The sequence below is a fragment of the Triturus cristatus genome, chromosome 1_2 (assembly GCF_964204655.1).
Source record: "Triturus cristatus chromosome 1_2, aTriCri1.1, whole genome shotgun sequence".
In the NCBI taxonomy this organism is placed as follows: Eukaryota; Metazoa; Chordata; class Amphibia; order Caudata; family Salamandridae; genus Triturus; species Triturus cristatus.
In genome coordinates, this window is record NC_140580.1 from 261,555,861 (window position 1) to 261,572,472 (window position 16,612).

Consider the following 16,612-nt stretch of genomic DNA (forward strand, 5'->3'; position numbering starts at 1 on the left):
GAGTCTGGGGGAGCCGCGAGTCACTCAGCGGGCTCAGGTGCAGGTTCGGAGGTCTTACGATCTTCAAGGAGCCGCGAGTCACTCAGCAGGGCTCAGGTACAAGTTCGGAGGTCTTACGATCTTCAGGGAGCCGCGAGTCACTCAGCAGGGCTCAGGTACAAGTTCGGAGGTCTTACGATCTTCAGGGAGCCGCGAGTCACTCAGCAGGGCTCAGGTACAAGTTCGGAGGTCTTACGATCTTCAGGGAGCCGCGAGTCACTCAGCAGGGCTCAGGTGGGTTCAAGTTCCAGGAGCCGCGACCGCGTCGGCAGGCTCTCGTTGTTCCAGCGTCGAATCTCCCGGACAGTCTCAGAGCACCCTTTGTTATAGGTCGACCCCTCTTTGATGTCCGGAGTCTGTGCAGGCAGGGGTCTTGTCACCTGGGGGCCGCTTGTCGGGGTTTCCTGCTATTGTCTTTTGATCCTTTCAGGGCCGGGTCAGGAGGAGTCCCAGACACCCAGCAGGCACGGAGCCAGCCCGCAGGGAGGCCGGAGGGCCGATCGAAACCCATCGTCCCAGGGGAGTTCAGAGGTGCGATAGAAACTGCTCCTCCCTCTCTCATCCCCTGGAAGCGTGATGTCCTCCAGCCGGAGTGGCGCCTCGAGGCCCGGGTCGCGCTGGGGCCGGGCGGCCATCTTGTTGCATGGAGTGGGCACGCGGGCCCGGGGTGGCCGAAAGGAGAGAGGCCATGGACGGGGATGTCCGGCGTTGGTGCGGGTGTCCTGGTGGGAAGGGTCGGCTGGGCCGTGTGCTTGGGCTGCAGGTACCAGGTTTCGGTGGTGCGGGGGCACGGAGGGCCATTCTACGAGGCCGGGTCCAACACGCGTCCCCCCCAGCTGAAAGCCGGAGAGAACTGCCCATCACCTTGGGAGGTTCTCTTCGCTGAGGCGGAAGAACCGGGAGAGGCCGTCAGCGTTGGTGTGGTCCGTACCAGGGCGGTGTTCTACGGTGAAGTCCATCCCCTGGAGGGAGATTGACCACCGCAGTAGCTTGGGGTTTTCTCCTCGCATCTGCATGAGCCATCGCAAGGGCCGATGGTCAGTTTGGACTCTGAAATGAGTGCCGAACAGGTAGGGTCGTAGTTTTTTGAGTGCCCAGACCACGGCAAAGGCTTCGCGCTCTATGGTGCTCCACCTCTGTTCTCGGGGCAGCAGCCGCCGACTGAGGAAGGCGACGGGCTGGTCTAGGCCTTGATCATTCACTTGGGACAGGACGGCCCCAATGCCATGCTCGGAGGCATCGGTCTGGACTATGAACTCCTTGGTGTAGTCGGGAGCCTGGAGGACGGGGGCAGTGCACATGGCCTTTTTTAGAGCATCGAAAGCTTCCTGGCAGGCAGCCGTCCACTGCACCTTCTTTGGCTGTTTTTTAGACGTGAGTTCAGTGAGAGGGCCGACCAGGCTGCCATACCCCCGAATGAATCGGCGGTAGTAGCCCGTGAGTCCCAGAAAGGCTCGGACCTCCGTTTGGGTGATGGGTGGTTCCCATGCCAGGATGGCGTCGATCTTTGGCTGTAGAGGGGCGACCTGGCCACTCCCGACTTGGTGCCCCAGGTAGACTACGGATCCTTGCCCGATCTGGCACTTGCTGGCTTTTACGGTGAGGCCTGCCTGGCGCAGGGCGGTTAGCACTCTCCGGAGGTGCTGGAGGTGCTCACTCCACTCTGAGATGAAGACAGCGATGTCGTCCAGATAGGCCGCGCTGAACGGTTCTAGCCCGGCCAGGACCCTATTCACCAGTCTCTGGAAAGTGGCCGGGGCATTTTTCATCCCGAAGGGCATCACGCGGAAGCGGTAGTGCCCATCGGGGGTGGAGAAAGCAGACCGCTCCTTGGCCCCTTCGGTGAGCGCAATCTGCCAGTATCCGCAGGTGAGGTCGAAAGTGCTGAGGAACCGGGCGGCCCCTAGTCGGTCAATGAGTTCGTCGGCTCGTGGAATGGGGTGGGCATCGGCTCGGGTAATGTCATTGAGCCCCCGGTAATCCACGCAGAACCGGAGCTCGGGGGCGACACCGGGGGCCGCTGCCTTCGGAACCAGGACCACGGGGCTGGCCCAGGGACTGTCAGAGGGCTCGATCACCCCCAGGGTCAACATCTTCGAGACTTCAGCTTGAATGCAGGACCGGACCCGGTCAGAAACCCGGTAGGCTCGGTGTCTCACCGGCGGGCTGTCCCCGGTGTCCACATCGTGAACACACCAGTTGGTGACCCGGGGGGTCAGGGAGAAGAGGTCGGAAAATTGTCTGAGGAGCTGGCGGCAGTCCGCTTGTTGCTGGGCAGTGAGGGCTGGGGAGAGGTTCACTCCCTCCACGGAGCCATCCTGCTCCTTGACACACAGGAGGTCCGGGAGGGGATCCGACTCATCTTCGGCCCCGTCATCGGTGGCCAGCAGGAGGCTCAGTTCTGTCCGCACGAAGTGAGGCTTGAGGCGGTTCACGTGCAGGACCCGGAGGGGATCCCAAGGCGACTGGACGTCCACCAAGTAGGTGACTTGACTCTTCCTCTCAACCACTTTGTAGGGCCCAGTCCATCGGTCCTGGAGGGTGCCAGGCTTCACGGGGGCCATGACCCACACCTGCTGGCCCGGCTGGAACTCGACCAGAGCAGCATTCTGGTCGTACCAGCGCTTCATTTCTTCTTGACTCGCCTCCAGGTTGGCCTCGGCCAGTTCTCGGAACCTCCTGGTCTGGTTCCGGAGGGTCAGGACATATTGGAACACATCTCGGGGGGTGGTCTGGGGTGCTGCCTCCCACCCTTCCTTAACCAAACTGAGGGGACCTCGGACGGGGTGTCCATAGAGTAATTCAAACGGGCTGAACCCTAAGGACTTCTGGGGGACCTCTCGGTAAGCGAACAAGAGGCAGGGGAGCAGGACGTCCCACTTACGCCGGAGGGGCTCTTCTAGGCCAGCGATCATCCCTTTCAAAGTCCTATTAAACCTCTCTACTAGGCCGTTCCCTTGGGGATGGTACGGGGTGGTGAACTTATAGGACACCCCACATTGTTGCCACAGGGACGTCATATACCTTGATATAAAATTAGTGCCGCGATCGCTCACGACCTCGCGGGGGAAACCCACCCTGGAAAAGATCCCCATCAGGGCCCGGCCCACCACGGGGGCCGTAATGGTGCGTAGGGGAATAGCCTCTGGATAGCGGGTGGCGTGGTCTACTAGGACCAAGATGAAATGGTGACCTTGGGAGGTGGGGGGGTCCAGTGGCCCCACGATGTCGATTCCGACTCGTTCGAAGGGGGTACTGACGACCGGGAAGGGTTGGAGGGGAGCCTTGCGCTTCCCCCCACTCTTCCCACTGGCCTGGCACGTGGGGCAGGACTTGCAGTGTGCCTCTACCGCTGCTTTCATCTTAGGCCAATAAAAATGGGTCACGAGACGGCTGTAGGTCTTGTCCTGACCCAGGTGGCCGGCGAGGGGGACGTCGTGGGCTAAGCCCAGGAGGAAATCTCGGAAGCGGAGGGGTACCACCAGTACCCGTCCGGATCCCAGCTCCACCGACTTCTGCTCACTATACAGGATGTTATTCTCCCAATAGATTCGGTGCGTTCCGGTCTGGTCACCTGTGGCTTGGCCCTCGGCCTGGCGCCGCAGCCCGACCAGGGAAGGACAGGTGGCTTGCTCCCGGCAAAATTCTTACCGGGTGGGCCCGCCCTCGTGGCGCCAATGGGCCAACTCGGGTAGATCCCCCAACTCGGGGACCGGGGCGGGGTCGGATGGTGCGGGTTCGTCGCTGGCGACGGACCCTTCTGATGGGGGAACGGGAGGACCCTCGGCGGGGACGGTACTGGTTTCTTCGACCGGGGTGCTCTCGACTTCTCTCCGGGGAGTGAGTCGGGCTGTCATAGATCGGGTGGTGGCACACACCCACTCGGGGAGTCCCATCATTCCTAGGTGGGCCTTGCGCTCTACGTGCTTCCAGGGAGAACTCTCCAGGTCGTTCCCTAGGAGGCAGTCGACCGGCTGGGAGGTTCTTACGGCCACCTTGAGTTTACCTATCACCCCTCCCCACTCAAATGGCACCAGGGCTACTTGACACATACTTTCCCTATTGTCTGCGGATATTACGGGGCAAAAGACATTGGGAAGGATCTGCTCCTCGGGGACTAGGTGCCTGAGGACACCGGTGATACTGGCCCCGGTGTCCCGCAGGGCCTCTACCTGGTGGCCATTGATCTTGACGAGCTGCCCATATTTCTGTGTGTTGGAGGGTAGGAGGCTACCAGGGATCATTTCCCTATCTCCCAGGGATACTAGGGCCATCGCGGCGGGTTCCCACTCATCGGCTTCCTCAACCTCCTCCCCCAGGGCTACGTTGGCTATCTGTCTCGCAGGGGGGACTTGGGTGGCCATGGGACACTCTGGGTCATTGGCGTAGTGCCCGGGTTTCTGGCAACGGAAGCATGTGACGGTCACCCGGTGTCCCCGTCTCCCCGGGGGCCCGGTCACTGGTGGGGGGGGGCGCCGGGAAAGGTGGAGGTGGTGTCTTCGGGGGGCTAGGCTGGGACTCTCTCGGCCCTCCCTGGTTCCCTCCCCCTCTCTGGCGGGGTGGTCCCTGACTGGTTCGGGGGTACTCTCCTACCATGCCCCGGGAGACCCGGGTGTTGTTCCAGCGGTCGGCCTCCACAGCCAGCTTCCGGGGATCTGTGAGCTTGCTATCCAGCAGATGTTGACGTAGCTCTATGAAGCAGTTCGCAGCCAGATGTTCCCATAACATGAGATCAGTGAGTTCGGCAAGGGTGGTGACTTTGCTGCCCTTGACCCACCCATCGAAGGCCCTACTAAAAAAGTTTACATACTCCACCCAGGTGGTGCCCGGGATCTTCCTGCAGTCCCGGAACCGTTGGCGGTACATTTCTGGGGTGAGGCCGTATCTTGTGAGGAGAGCCTCTTTCATGTGGCTGTAGGAGGTCTGCAGGGAGAGGGGTAGGTCGAGCAGGGTGTCCCTTCCTTCGCTCAGAAACCGCCCCCACAACCCCGCCCCCCAATCCTTCTGTGGGATCCGATGGGAGGTCATGGCGACCTTGTAGGCCCGAAACCATTGCTGAATGTCATAGTTTTTATAATATTCCTTGACCACATCCTTGGGGATGTGGACCTTCTGTTCCGCTGGGGGGGCCGTCTCTTGGTTTCCCGAGGGCCTCCCGTCCTCATTTCGGGCCTTGAGCTCGAGTTCCTTTAAGCTGCGTTCGTGCTCTAGTTGGAGCTTCCTTCCTTCGTGCTCCCGTTGGAGCTTCTTTTCTTCCAGTTCGCCCTGTACGCGCATTTGCTCTACCGCTAGCTTTTTCTCCGCTAACTTCAATTCGCCCTCGATTTTGAGTTTGGCTAACTCGAGTTCATGACTGCGGCTTCTCTCTCTGTCCGCGAGTTCTTCCGGGGATAGGCCCCCGTCTGGTACGATGCCTCGCACCTGATTGTCGCTGCTTTCACTTGGAGGGGGTTCGGCTTCGTCGGGGCGCTCCCCCGTGCCTTCCGGGCGGGAGGCCCCGGTCTCCACCCAAGTTTTCAGTGCTTTCTGCAAGTCTTCCTTAGTGTTGAGGCCAGTGGTAGCGATTTTAAGTTCTTTGCAAAATTGCTTTAGCTCTTTGTGTGTGTATTCTTCTAGATGCTCCACCTGGAACACTCTGTTGGCGTTGGTTTCTGCGGAGCTCATGGCGCTTCCTTCTGCCATCTTTGTTGGTCGTGCGTCCGTTGTTCACTGTACGATCTCTAGGTGATGGGCCCGAATCCCACCGCTGCCACCAATGTTAGACGGTGACCTCAGAGGAGCCCGGAAGGGGGTCCTGACTACCCTGAGTCCCACCCGTGTAGTATCGTAGCCGGGCACTGGCGGGAGATTCCCCAGGGGGAGCAATCTCGCAACTAGGATCGTACTTCTGGCACCACACGACACAGAGTGACCACACTGGGTATTCTCAGAAAACAAGCTTTATCAAATAGGTATCACTGCAAATATGTACAAGGTGAGCACGGGCTCAAGAGTCTCGGAAAGGTAGGGGGTAGCGGGACAGTCTCTGGTAACGGTTCAAAGTAGGGACGTATCCGGCGCACAGCTCACAATCCTCGAGCTGGGGGATACGTGGTCGGAGTCGGGGTCCGGCGGGACCGTGAGAGTCTGGGGGAGCCGCGAGTCACTCAGCGGGCTCAGGTGCAGGTTCGGAGGTCTTACGATCTTCAAGGAGCCGCGAGTCACTCAGCAGGGCTCAGGTACAAGTTCGGAGGTCTTACGATCTTCAGGGAGCCGCGAGTCACTCAGCAGGGCTCAGGTACAAGTTCGGAGGTCTTACGATCTTCAGGGAGCCGCGAGTCACTCAGCAGGGCTCAGGTACAAGTTCGGAGGTCTTACGATCTTCAGGGAGCCGCGAGTCACTCAGCAGGGCTCAGGTGGGTTCAAGTTCCAGGAGCCGCGACCGCGTCGGCAGGCTCTCGTTGTTCCAGCGTCGAATCTCCCGGACAGTCTCAGAGCACCCCTTGTTATAGGTCGACCCCTCTTTGATGTCCGGAGTCTGTGCAGGCAGGGGTCTTGTCACCTGGGGGCCGCTTGTCGGGGTTTCCTGCTATTGTCTTTTGATCCTTTCAGGGCCGGGTCGGGAGGAGTCCCAGACACCCAGCAGGCACGGAGCCAGCCCGCAGGGAGGCCGGAGGGCCGATCGAAACCCATCGTCCCAGGGGAGTTCAGAGGTGCGATAGAAACTGCTCCTCCCTCTCTCATCCCCTGGAAGCGTGATGTCCTCCAGCCGGAGTGGCGCCTCGAGGCCCGGGTCGCGCTGGGGCCGGGCGGCCATCTTGTTGCATGGAGTGGGCACGCGGGCCCGGGGTGGCCGAAAGGAGAGAGGCCATGGACGGGGATGTCCGGGGTTGGTGCGGGTGTCCTGGTGGGAAGGGTCGGCTGGGCCGTGTGCTTGGGCTGCAGGTACCAGGTTTCGGTGGTGCGGGGGCACGGAGGGCCATTCTACGAGGCCGGGTCCAACAAGTAGCAAATTATGAAGGTACCAAAGTACTTAGCAAGCAAATGTCAGAGAGAGAGCAAGTTGCTGGGGTCCTGATTAGCAGGAACCCAGCAGACTAAGTCAAAATACACAGACACCAGGCAAAAGTGGGGGTAACCATGCTAGAAGGAACCAACATTCAACAACCTTGTTAGTAGGCTTTCGGATGCTTGGAAAAAAATGTTTAGGGAAAAGTGAGGAGAAAACATTGCTGCATGGAGAACCTGTAATCTATGTTCAATAATTTGTCAGAATTCGTCCAATGAAGGTGATGGACTGGGATAGTTGGCTGTTCGGGCAGACCTTCCCCCCAGACTGACTTGGCGCAATGCGGCGCCTTGCAACTTGTCAGATCCTATGTGGTGGAGGGAATGGGTTTTCACTATCCTGAACATACTGGAACCCTGACTCCTGACACTAGAGGACAGCTTCATTTTGGAACATAAAGTGGGCTTCCATTGGCTGGAGGCTGCTAGCCTTTGGAGGCGCAGTTGGAACTTCACGCCATGAAGCAATTTTAGTCCCGGGCTGGGGGCCTGAGAATGGAGTACTTTCGATTTGGTTATTGGAACCCGTCCCAATTGACTTGTGGGTGCCGGGGCATGGGTGCCTGCTTTTAAGGACTGGAGGGTAGCTGCCCAGCATCAGCAGCAGAGAAGCAGCTAGGCTCCTGCCGGCACTCAAAATGGCAGACTCTAGTGAGGATATACAATCGACAAACCACGTACAGCTGCACTGAATTTCCCGAGCTCAAGTAAAGGCGTGGATTCTTAATATTGTCTCATTAGTCCTTCTTTTGAAACTTGATACAGTGAATTGTGAGGCGCACATGAAATGGATGGTTCGGTATTGGGGGTTTTGACTTACTGCATATTTGAGTTCTGTTTTGCATGAAGGCATTGCCTTCCCAGACAGTTACCCCTCCCTTCCGACTTTCCTGAGTCTGGGCGCATGGTTGGTTCAGGTCCTCCTGTGTTTGGCTTTGTGGATGAGGGTTTGGCGGGGACTGGCCCATGTCCATTGACCTCTATACGCGATATGCTTTTAGCCGACATCAGTCGGCCATGTGGCCCATCCTGTGGCAATAGTACCATTCTTTGAGGTTTGGCTGCTGCCAACCATTCCCTAACTCCTGCCATTGCAGTTCGGTTGGAACCCTCTGGGTTTTTGCCATGGAGTCGCCTTCAAGACTGACGCCATTTGTACATTCAGGGCTACCACGGTCCCCTCGAGGGTGGTCTTTTTCAACTTGTGTTGGACCAACTTAGCTGTGTCTCTCTGGGATTGATCCTGTTTCTCCATCACCTTTTCTTTTTTCTTTTTGTAACTGTGCAATATGTGGGCCTGTATCTCCTGCCAGGGTTTGGTATCTAACCCTACTACAGTCCAAACCACTCTTTCTCTCTGTGGGTAACCCCTTTTTTGAGGTTGTTATAAAAGAACGCAACTTGTTAAATGAGTACAGTTCTGCACCTACATGTATGCTGTTTGCTTTGGTGTCTGCAATGTCAGACCATAGCCTGCGTATGTTAAAATCTTCTAAATAAAGTAAAAAAAAAAAAAAAAGAATTCAACTTGCAGGCCTGTGTCAGTCCATGGCTGTCTTGTCTCTTGTCCCCATCATTCCCTCATTCTATCCAGAAACACAGTTATGGTCTTCCTATGTTTCATAGTTTCCACCATTAACCCTCCTACATCTAGGCAGTCAGAGAACATTTCCCTCAGGGCCGTCCAGATTTGGTGCCTGTACGAATTCAATGTGGCCCCATCATGCTCTGTGTTTGTCAGAGTGACTGCTGAGATGCGAGCTCGGGCAAACACCATGTTAGTCTGTTCTCCGATGAGACTGCTTAGCAGACTTTTAACATCACTAGATTTAATCCTGTGGTGTTCTTCTCAAAACATGAGATCCATTTCCCTGCTTCATTCAGCAAGGGCAGCAATTTGGTCCTTAGCCCTTCTTTATCCATCCGAGACCAGGATACATTAATGGTCCCAGATATGCTCTTCTGCAGTAGTGGGTACATGCTGGTTTGGGGGAACTCCACTGGTCTTTCCCTAATATTGTTGTCCCATCCTCTTTGGCAATCTTGCATGTAGAGGAAGCTCCACTTGGGATCTCCCTCTCCATTCCAAATGCAGCCTTCTACAACAGCCATGTCCTCTGGGTTGAAATATTGCTACTGCTGCCAGTGCTTATCACACTGGGCCTTTCCCTTGGTCCAGCGGATTAGCAAGTGGCAAAATTTCTGTGTGAAGATCTCACCTTCCTCTCTGGCCACTATCTCCCTTGGGGTCAGCACTGGTGTAAAGAAAGTTGAGGGGGCCCCCCTGCAAAGTACATGGAGGGGCCCCACACCGGAATGAATTCGGAGCTCTCAGGCCCGACTACTGTGCTGAGGGGGCCCCCTGAAGCTCTGTGGCCCCCCGCACCGCAGGGGATGCGGGGGCCTGTGTTATGCCCCTGGGGGTCAGCCTATCTGTCCTGTACCTTCTGAAGGAGCAGCAGACATCTTTGTCACTGCTCCCCTCGTGCGCATGCAAAGGTGCCATCCTACTCCTCCTATGTCTTAGTTGAGTTTGTACCTTGGTCTCTGATTTTCTGGTCCTACGCTGATGATCTAGTGAGGCATGGGGTCCCAGCCGGAAGCTCTCGTCTAGTTCTGCCACTGACTCTTCCACAAATAGAGCTCTTTGTCCACTCCCGCTCCCCTCAGGAGGAGGGCACGCTGCTCTACGTTCTGGCTGAGCTTCTATGACACAGGCACACTCTCTCTCTCTCCTCAGTTCATGTCTTTCCTCTAATTCCCAATAAGATTGCCTTCTTCTTTATGAGCTATGCACTGTTTTTTTTGGTCGCAACTTGCCTTCAAACTTGCTACCTGTGGTTTCTTCAGTTACCTGAGCAAACCCCTGTCCCTCCCACCTCATCTCTACATCCCGGAGGACTGGGACCCCGTTCCTCACCCCCGCTAGTTGTGTCATTGTCCAGAAGGGCTATGATTCTCCCTCTTACCCAAATGTTTTTACTTGAGCTGGTGGGAGTGTGCGCTTTTCGTTCCACTGTGACTTGATGGGCTGAACGTGATGGATGGGGGGTCGAGTTTGTGGAGCCCTAGAAATGGACTGGGGTGGTCCCTGGGCCTGCCGGCCAGTTAGGCCCCCATGCCCAGACCTAACAGTCTGTTGTTCAGTAGGGGGTCCTCTTGCACCCTCAACTGAAAGGTTGGTGTATCTTAATGCAGGGATGGCTGGCATCGGGGAGAGCACCTCCATACCTGCATATAGCGGGGGAGGTGCGGACGCTTTGCTTATTGTCTGTGGGATAGTATTATCAGCCGGGCCCTCCTCAAAGATGGCCCACAGTTCTAATAGTGCCTCTCTCCTGTCCTTCTTCTGTCCTCTATATTTAGTTTGTATGTGTGTCCTCGTGTGTTCGACTATATTAGTGTCGAAGGTGCCCTCCTCTGGCTAGGAAAACGTGTGTGCCTTTGTGTGTGCGTGCTATTCATGGCAATACTTGTTAACTGTTTTTGCCTGTGTGGGGAACCTGGTTTGCTTGTGTTTTAGTGGCGACTCCATGATAGGTTGGGCACTTTTCAAGGGACAGAGACAGCTAGTTTTTCTGGGATTGTTTGGGAATTTATAAGTTCTACTCTGGTCGTGGGGAAAATATTATACGCGGGGACTGCTGATCCTAATTACTTATTATGAGCTCAATGCTATGTACAGATCCATCATAAGCACATTTCACAAAATAGTAATGCATAGGAAGGGTCACAAGTGCAATTGTTAAAGTGTCATCAAATTGGCAGCAAATAGCGGACTTTACTGTGATATGAAATAACGATTGTGAAAATAGCAACACCTTCATATAGCACATTGAGATATCGACAAAAAGCAATATTCAGACAAAATACTGTTGCATTGATCTACCAGCACCACAGTACCAGATCATCACAACATCAAATACCTTGTATCAATCAATCAGGTGTTTGTTAAGCGCAACTACTAACCCATAAGGGTCTCAAGGCGCTGGGGAATGGAGGGGTGGGTCGCAGGTTCCAGTCCATCAAGGAGGGGTCTGTCGAAGTGCCAGGTTTTGAGGTTTCTTGAGAAGATGGGGAGCGATGTGGTCTGTCTGAGGTGGAGCGGAAGGTCGTTCCAGGCTCTGGCCATGCAGAAGGAGAAGGAGCGGCCTCCCGATCTGGTCTTTCTGGTGCGGGAGACCATGGCGTAGGAGAGCTGGGCTGATCGTAGGGTCCTTTGGGGTGCGTGAAATTTGAGTCGGCTGTTCAGGTATGCTGGTCCGGTGTCGTGGAGGGCCTTGTGAGCGTGGGTTAGCATCTTGAAGGTGACTCTAGCTTCGATGGGGAGCCAGTGGAGTGTAAGCAGGTGCTGGGAGATGTGGCAGTGTCTTGGCAGGTTGAGGACCAGTCTTGCGTTGGCGTTTTGGATGTTCTGTAGCTTGCGGCTGAGGTTTTTGTTTATTCCGGCATAGAGTGTGTTGCCGTAGTCGAGCCTGCTGGTGACCAGGGCGTGAGTGACGGTCTTTCTGTGTTCAAGGGGGATCCATTTGAAGGTCTTATGTAGGACGCGGAGGGTGTGGAAGCAGGAGGACGAGACAGAGTTGATCTGGCGGTCCGTTTTGAGCTCTGAGTCCAGGATGATTCCCAGGTTGCATACGTGGTCTGTGGGGGTGGGCGGGCTTCCGAGGGCGGGGGGCCACCAGGTGTCGTTCCAGGCGTCGGGGTTTGGGCCCATGATGAGTACTTCCGTTTTGTTGGTGTTTAGTTGTAGGCAGCTGTTTTTCATCCATTTGGCGACGGCTTCCATGCCTTCTCGAAAGTTGTGTCTGGCGTTGGTGGGTTCGTTGGATAGGGAGAGGATGAGTTGGGTGTCGTCTGTGTATGACACAATGTTGAGTCCGTAGGTTCTGACGATGGGGGTGAGCAGAGCGATGTAGACTTTGAAGAGCGTAGGGCTGAGAGAGGACCCCTGGGGGACTCCGCAGGGGGTAAGTGTAGGGTCCGAGAGGAAAGGGGGGAGTCTGACCTGCTGCGTTCTACCAGAGAGGAAGGAGCGGATCCAGTCGAGGGCCTTGTCTTGGATCCCTGCGTCATGGAGTCTGCGTATTAAGGTGCGGTGAAAGACTGTTTTGAACGCCGCTGAGAGGTCGAGGAGGATGAGGGCTGCTGTTTCTCCTATGTCCAGTAAGGTGCGGATGTCGTCTATTGCGGCGAGGAGGGCGGTTTCCGTACTGTGTTTTTTCTGAAGCCGTATTGGGAGGAGTCGAGGATGTTGTGCTCTTCGATGAATGTGGCGAGTTGGCTGTTGATGGCTTTCTCGATGACTTTAGCTAGGAATGGGAGCAGGTTGATGGGTCTGTAGTTTTTGAGGTGCGTGGGGTCCGCCGAGGGTTTCTTCAGGAGGGGGTTGATCTCAGCGTGTTTCCAGTCCTCAGGGAAGGAGGCGGTTGCCAGGGAGCGGTTGCTGGTGTGGCAGAGCATGGGTGTGATGGTGTCGGTGGCTCTGTTTGAAAATGTGGTGAGGGCAGGGGTCCGTGGGGTCCCGGAGTAGATTACTTCATCGTCGTCAGTGTGTCTTCGGTGGTGAGGGCTGTCCAGTTGTCGATCGCTGGCTTCAGGGTGTCGGGGTGGTTGGTGAGGGTTCAGTGTGTTGGTTGTCTTCGTCGAAGTTGTCGTAGATGCTCTGGATTTTGTGGTGGAAAAAGGTGCTGAGTTTGTCGCAGAGGTCTTGTGAGGGAGGAATGTCGATGGACTCGCTGGTGGGTTGGGCGAACTCCTTGATGATGTTGAAGAGTTCTTTGCTGTTGTGTGCATGAGTGGAGATTCTGTCTTCAATCACTTTTTTCCTCGTTTTTCTGATGAGTTGGTGGTGGGCGTTGGTGGCAGCTCTGAAGTTGTTGTGGTCTTCTGTGGATTTGGTGTTCCTCCAGGCCTTTTTGAGGTGGCGGCAACTGCGTCTGGACTCTCGAAGTTCGGTAGTGAACCATCTAGCTTTCTTGGCGTGGGTGTTGTTGCTTTTCTTGAGGAGGGCTATGGTGTTGGCGCTGTCGGAGATCCATCTGTGCAGGGTTCGGGTTGCGGTGTTGGGGTCGTCATTTTCCACGATGGTTGGGGTGGAGTTGCTGAGTGATGAGGTTAGCTGGTCGTGAGTGATTCTGGTCCAGTTTCTTCATCGAAAACAAACATCCTAGGGCCGGTTTTGGGGTTTCACACCTCTTCAGCCAAGATAGCTTGATTCCAGTGGCACAGTGAGCACGGGGCCCACGTCTGGGCATACCCGGTGCACTTAGGGCGAGAAAGCAAAAGACACACAATTGATGGACGGAATGCAGAACAAATCAAAACATTCACCCCCAGTCAGGAGATCTGGGTTAAATCCATCATTCTTTTGCTCACCATGCCACCCCAGGCCATATGCAAATCAGTCTTGACCCTGTGCCTCATGGGAACAATCCAGCCCGAACTGCCAAGCCAGGTCTTCCCTGGACCGGAAACAAGCATCCTAGGACCGGTTTCGGGGTTTCACCCCTTTTCAGCCAAGATAGCAATTTCAAAACTACAATAAGAAAAAACTGACCGAGAAAAAATTATGACTTTGTCAAAAATACCTTAGCCCTCTTCTAGCGCATGCTATCCTGTGACCAGGGAAAGCCCAGCATGGTTAACTGGACTAAGTGAGCCTGATAGTCTGTCAATATCAGCTCCAGGAAAAAGAAAACAATGTTTTTTCACAGAGAAAAGGAATAACTCTGAACCACTGGCCCCTCTTGCCCAAACACAAGCTACACCAAATCTCCCGGATTCAAATCTTTCCCTAACGTCCAAATTAGACCCTGCTTCACACTCAGGGGCTTAGCGTATGATCTGTGTCATGCACAGTGGTCCAAGCGAACAACACCTCTCACTTCTTTCAGATTCCACCAGCATTTAAGAGACCAGTAGTACTGAGAAAACCCTTTTAGACAGAAAAATAAGATTGAGGTGTCGGCCCTATATCACACGCTGGGCCCATGCATACCATCTGTGTCACACCCAGCGCTCCAAGCGGTAAGGCCTCAACCCTGTATCACACCCAGGGACAAGCGTACCATCTGTGTCATGCCCAGCAGTCCAAGCAACAATCAAGTCACCCTTCCAGCATGCTTACTATTGAAAAAAGGTAACCTCTGCCGGAAAGCCTCTGAGGCCACCTTGCGCATAAAATAAGTAACATGCCAGATTTCTGTCAGTGGTAGGGCATTCAGGTTACATTTTGCACTTCCTCCTAGTTTGCCATACGCCAAATGCTGGGGACTAAGTATCAGATGTGGTCTCTTACCCTCTGACAGCGGATTCAGGACGGAACCTTGCTCCGCAGATTCAAAGGAACTTCCAATCAATTGCGCCATCTGCTCACCTTCCTTGCTGTGCAGATGGAATCCATCCGTATGGTGTCCGTTTCCTTCAGCTGCAGTCAGGCTCAGGGTACCAATCTCTCCTGAATGGCTCGCCAAAATGTTGCCTGAATTTAAATTTACCTAGAAAAAACAAAAAAAAGAGGCGTTTGGCAAAACAGGAACAGTTATTTTAATTAAACACTTGGGCTGGGAGTATAGCTTATAGAAACGGGTCTGAGGACTGTCTCAAAGTACAATCAATCCGAGCGGGTTTTATACAGTTTTGGATGTTATAAAAGTACATTTGGCGATCCTTGTTTGGTAAAAGAATGCAGGCATTGTCTGTAGAGTTGTAAATAAATGGTCCCTAATAACAAATGCAGATGGGCCTCTACCTTTCATGGACACAATGTGGGCCAGTGGGTAATTTGTCCAGATGTCCGGCATGGGATCACTGCGTGTACTGTGTGTGCTGTGTCTTGATTTGTTACGTGTTCCTAACTTCACGTGGCATCTGATTTTATGGTGTTTTGGGAATGCGTGCACCCGTCTGGCCATGTGTGCTTTATTTGGGCCAATTTCCCTGGACCATTGTAGTGTCACTGCGATTAACTGGGGGATGGACCTGAGTTCCCTGTTTGCGTATTTGTCTGCCGGCTATGTGCCACCCCTCCTGTGACCTATCAATTACTTACTGTGGGTCTGCCTGACCAAGTATTTCTGAGTCGGGGTGATGGAGACTTCATGACGGGCAAATTTGATAATAGGGATGCAAGAGTACCATTATAAGCATTGGCATCGTTTTTATCAATTCAAATACTTTATTTCGGCCTATAAGGCCATAAAAGTAAAAATACAAATACAATACAGTACATGCATGAAAGCTAATAAATACACTTATTCGTTGCCCGTTACAAGGCACCAAGGTATATCTAATTGATAAAAAATCACAGTAGATTTAAGTAAAACTATTGTCTGTCCCACAGGCTAACCTCGACAGTCCAGAGACTAACCTGTTGTCATTATGGTGTATAAAGTGCTTGTGCAACACATGAGCAGCATGATGGTGTTTACCTTATTCCAAGCAGTGGCTTTAAAAAAAGTGCATGTGCAATACATGGAGACTGGCGCGGTCGTTACAGTAGTCCGTTTCACTCGACTGTCACTATAAGCTGGTTAAAGTGCATATGCAAAGGGTGCGAGGGATAATGGCATTTACGTTGCTCTTAAATTTGAGTTCAATAAGATGTATGTATAAAACAAGTCCAATCAGTTCATGGGACCATCAAAGTATAAAAAATGTAAAAGACTTTGTCGGAGGGATGGGCGGAAACAGAAGCGAGGAGGCCGTAATGGGTTAAAAGTGGTTGTTTTTATTCTTCACACATACAAGTTCATGAGAGAAATCTTCATATATACATATGCATAGTGTTGTCCGGAAGGTTTTATAGAACGTTTCTTCACGTTCTTCCTCTTCTTTCTTACTTTTAGATGTTCCCCTGCTGGAGAATGGGATCCCGGGAGAATTTGGGGGATGGAACAACACAACAAAAGGAAGCGGTTAGTATTTTTGACAATAGGGGGGGTATTCTTCCACCACACCCAGGTGAAATAAAATAATGCCGAAGGGAAAAGAAAGAAAAAATAAATAATAAATAAGGTGCGCTTTGTCTATAGGGCTTTAGCTGAGTGCTCCCTGGTTCAAGTGTTACTTGGGCGTGCCGGTTGGGGAATCTATTCCCTAAAAAGGGGTAGGGTAGTGCTGAGTAGTGAGGCAGAAAAGGAAGGAGGGTAAACAACCCAAGGGCTGTCAACACCCAGAATTGGTGTTTGAGCCCCTCTAGTGCGGTTGTGATGAGGCTCCTTGATCCACCCTCAACCTACCAACACACCCTTGTGCCCGCAGCGCGTACCACCTCAAGCTGCAACCCTCCTGGGAAGCGGCGGCTCCTGCACATCTCCCGGGGTGCACCACTCATCCCACCACACGTCCAGGTCTTCTTGGGTCTCGTCGCCTTCCGCCGCCACAGCCCTGGTATCCGCGTTCTGCAGGGGGTCGCCTTCTCGACCAGTCCTGTTCCTGGAGTTGGGTTCCCAGGAGCCCTCCTTCGCGTCTTCTTCCCTGTCAGTCTCTTCTTCCTGGTTTCCCGCGACGTCCCTTCTCGCTG

General features: G+C 54.1%; 1 long non-coding RNA gene across 1 annotated transcript in view; it reads right to left on the reverse strand.

Moving 5' to 3' along the window:
- The window catches only part of LOC146867126 (uncharacterized), a 141,421-nt gene extending 124,818 nt beyond the window's left edge, over positions 1 to 16,603 (reverse strand). The window contains exons 1-2 of the long non-coding RNA XR_014966069.1: positions 16,358 to 16,603; positions 14,465 to 14,585 (exon numbers count right to left, since the gene is read on the reverse strand). This is a non-coding gene — a long non-coding RNA (uncharacterized LOC146867126). The remainder of the gene's footprint in view (positions 1 to 14,464; positions 14,586 to 16,357) is intronic.
- Positions 16,604 to 16,612: the final 9 nt, after the last annotated feature.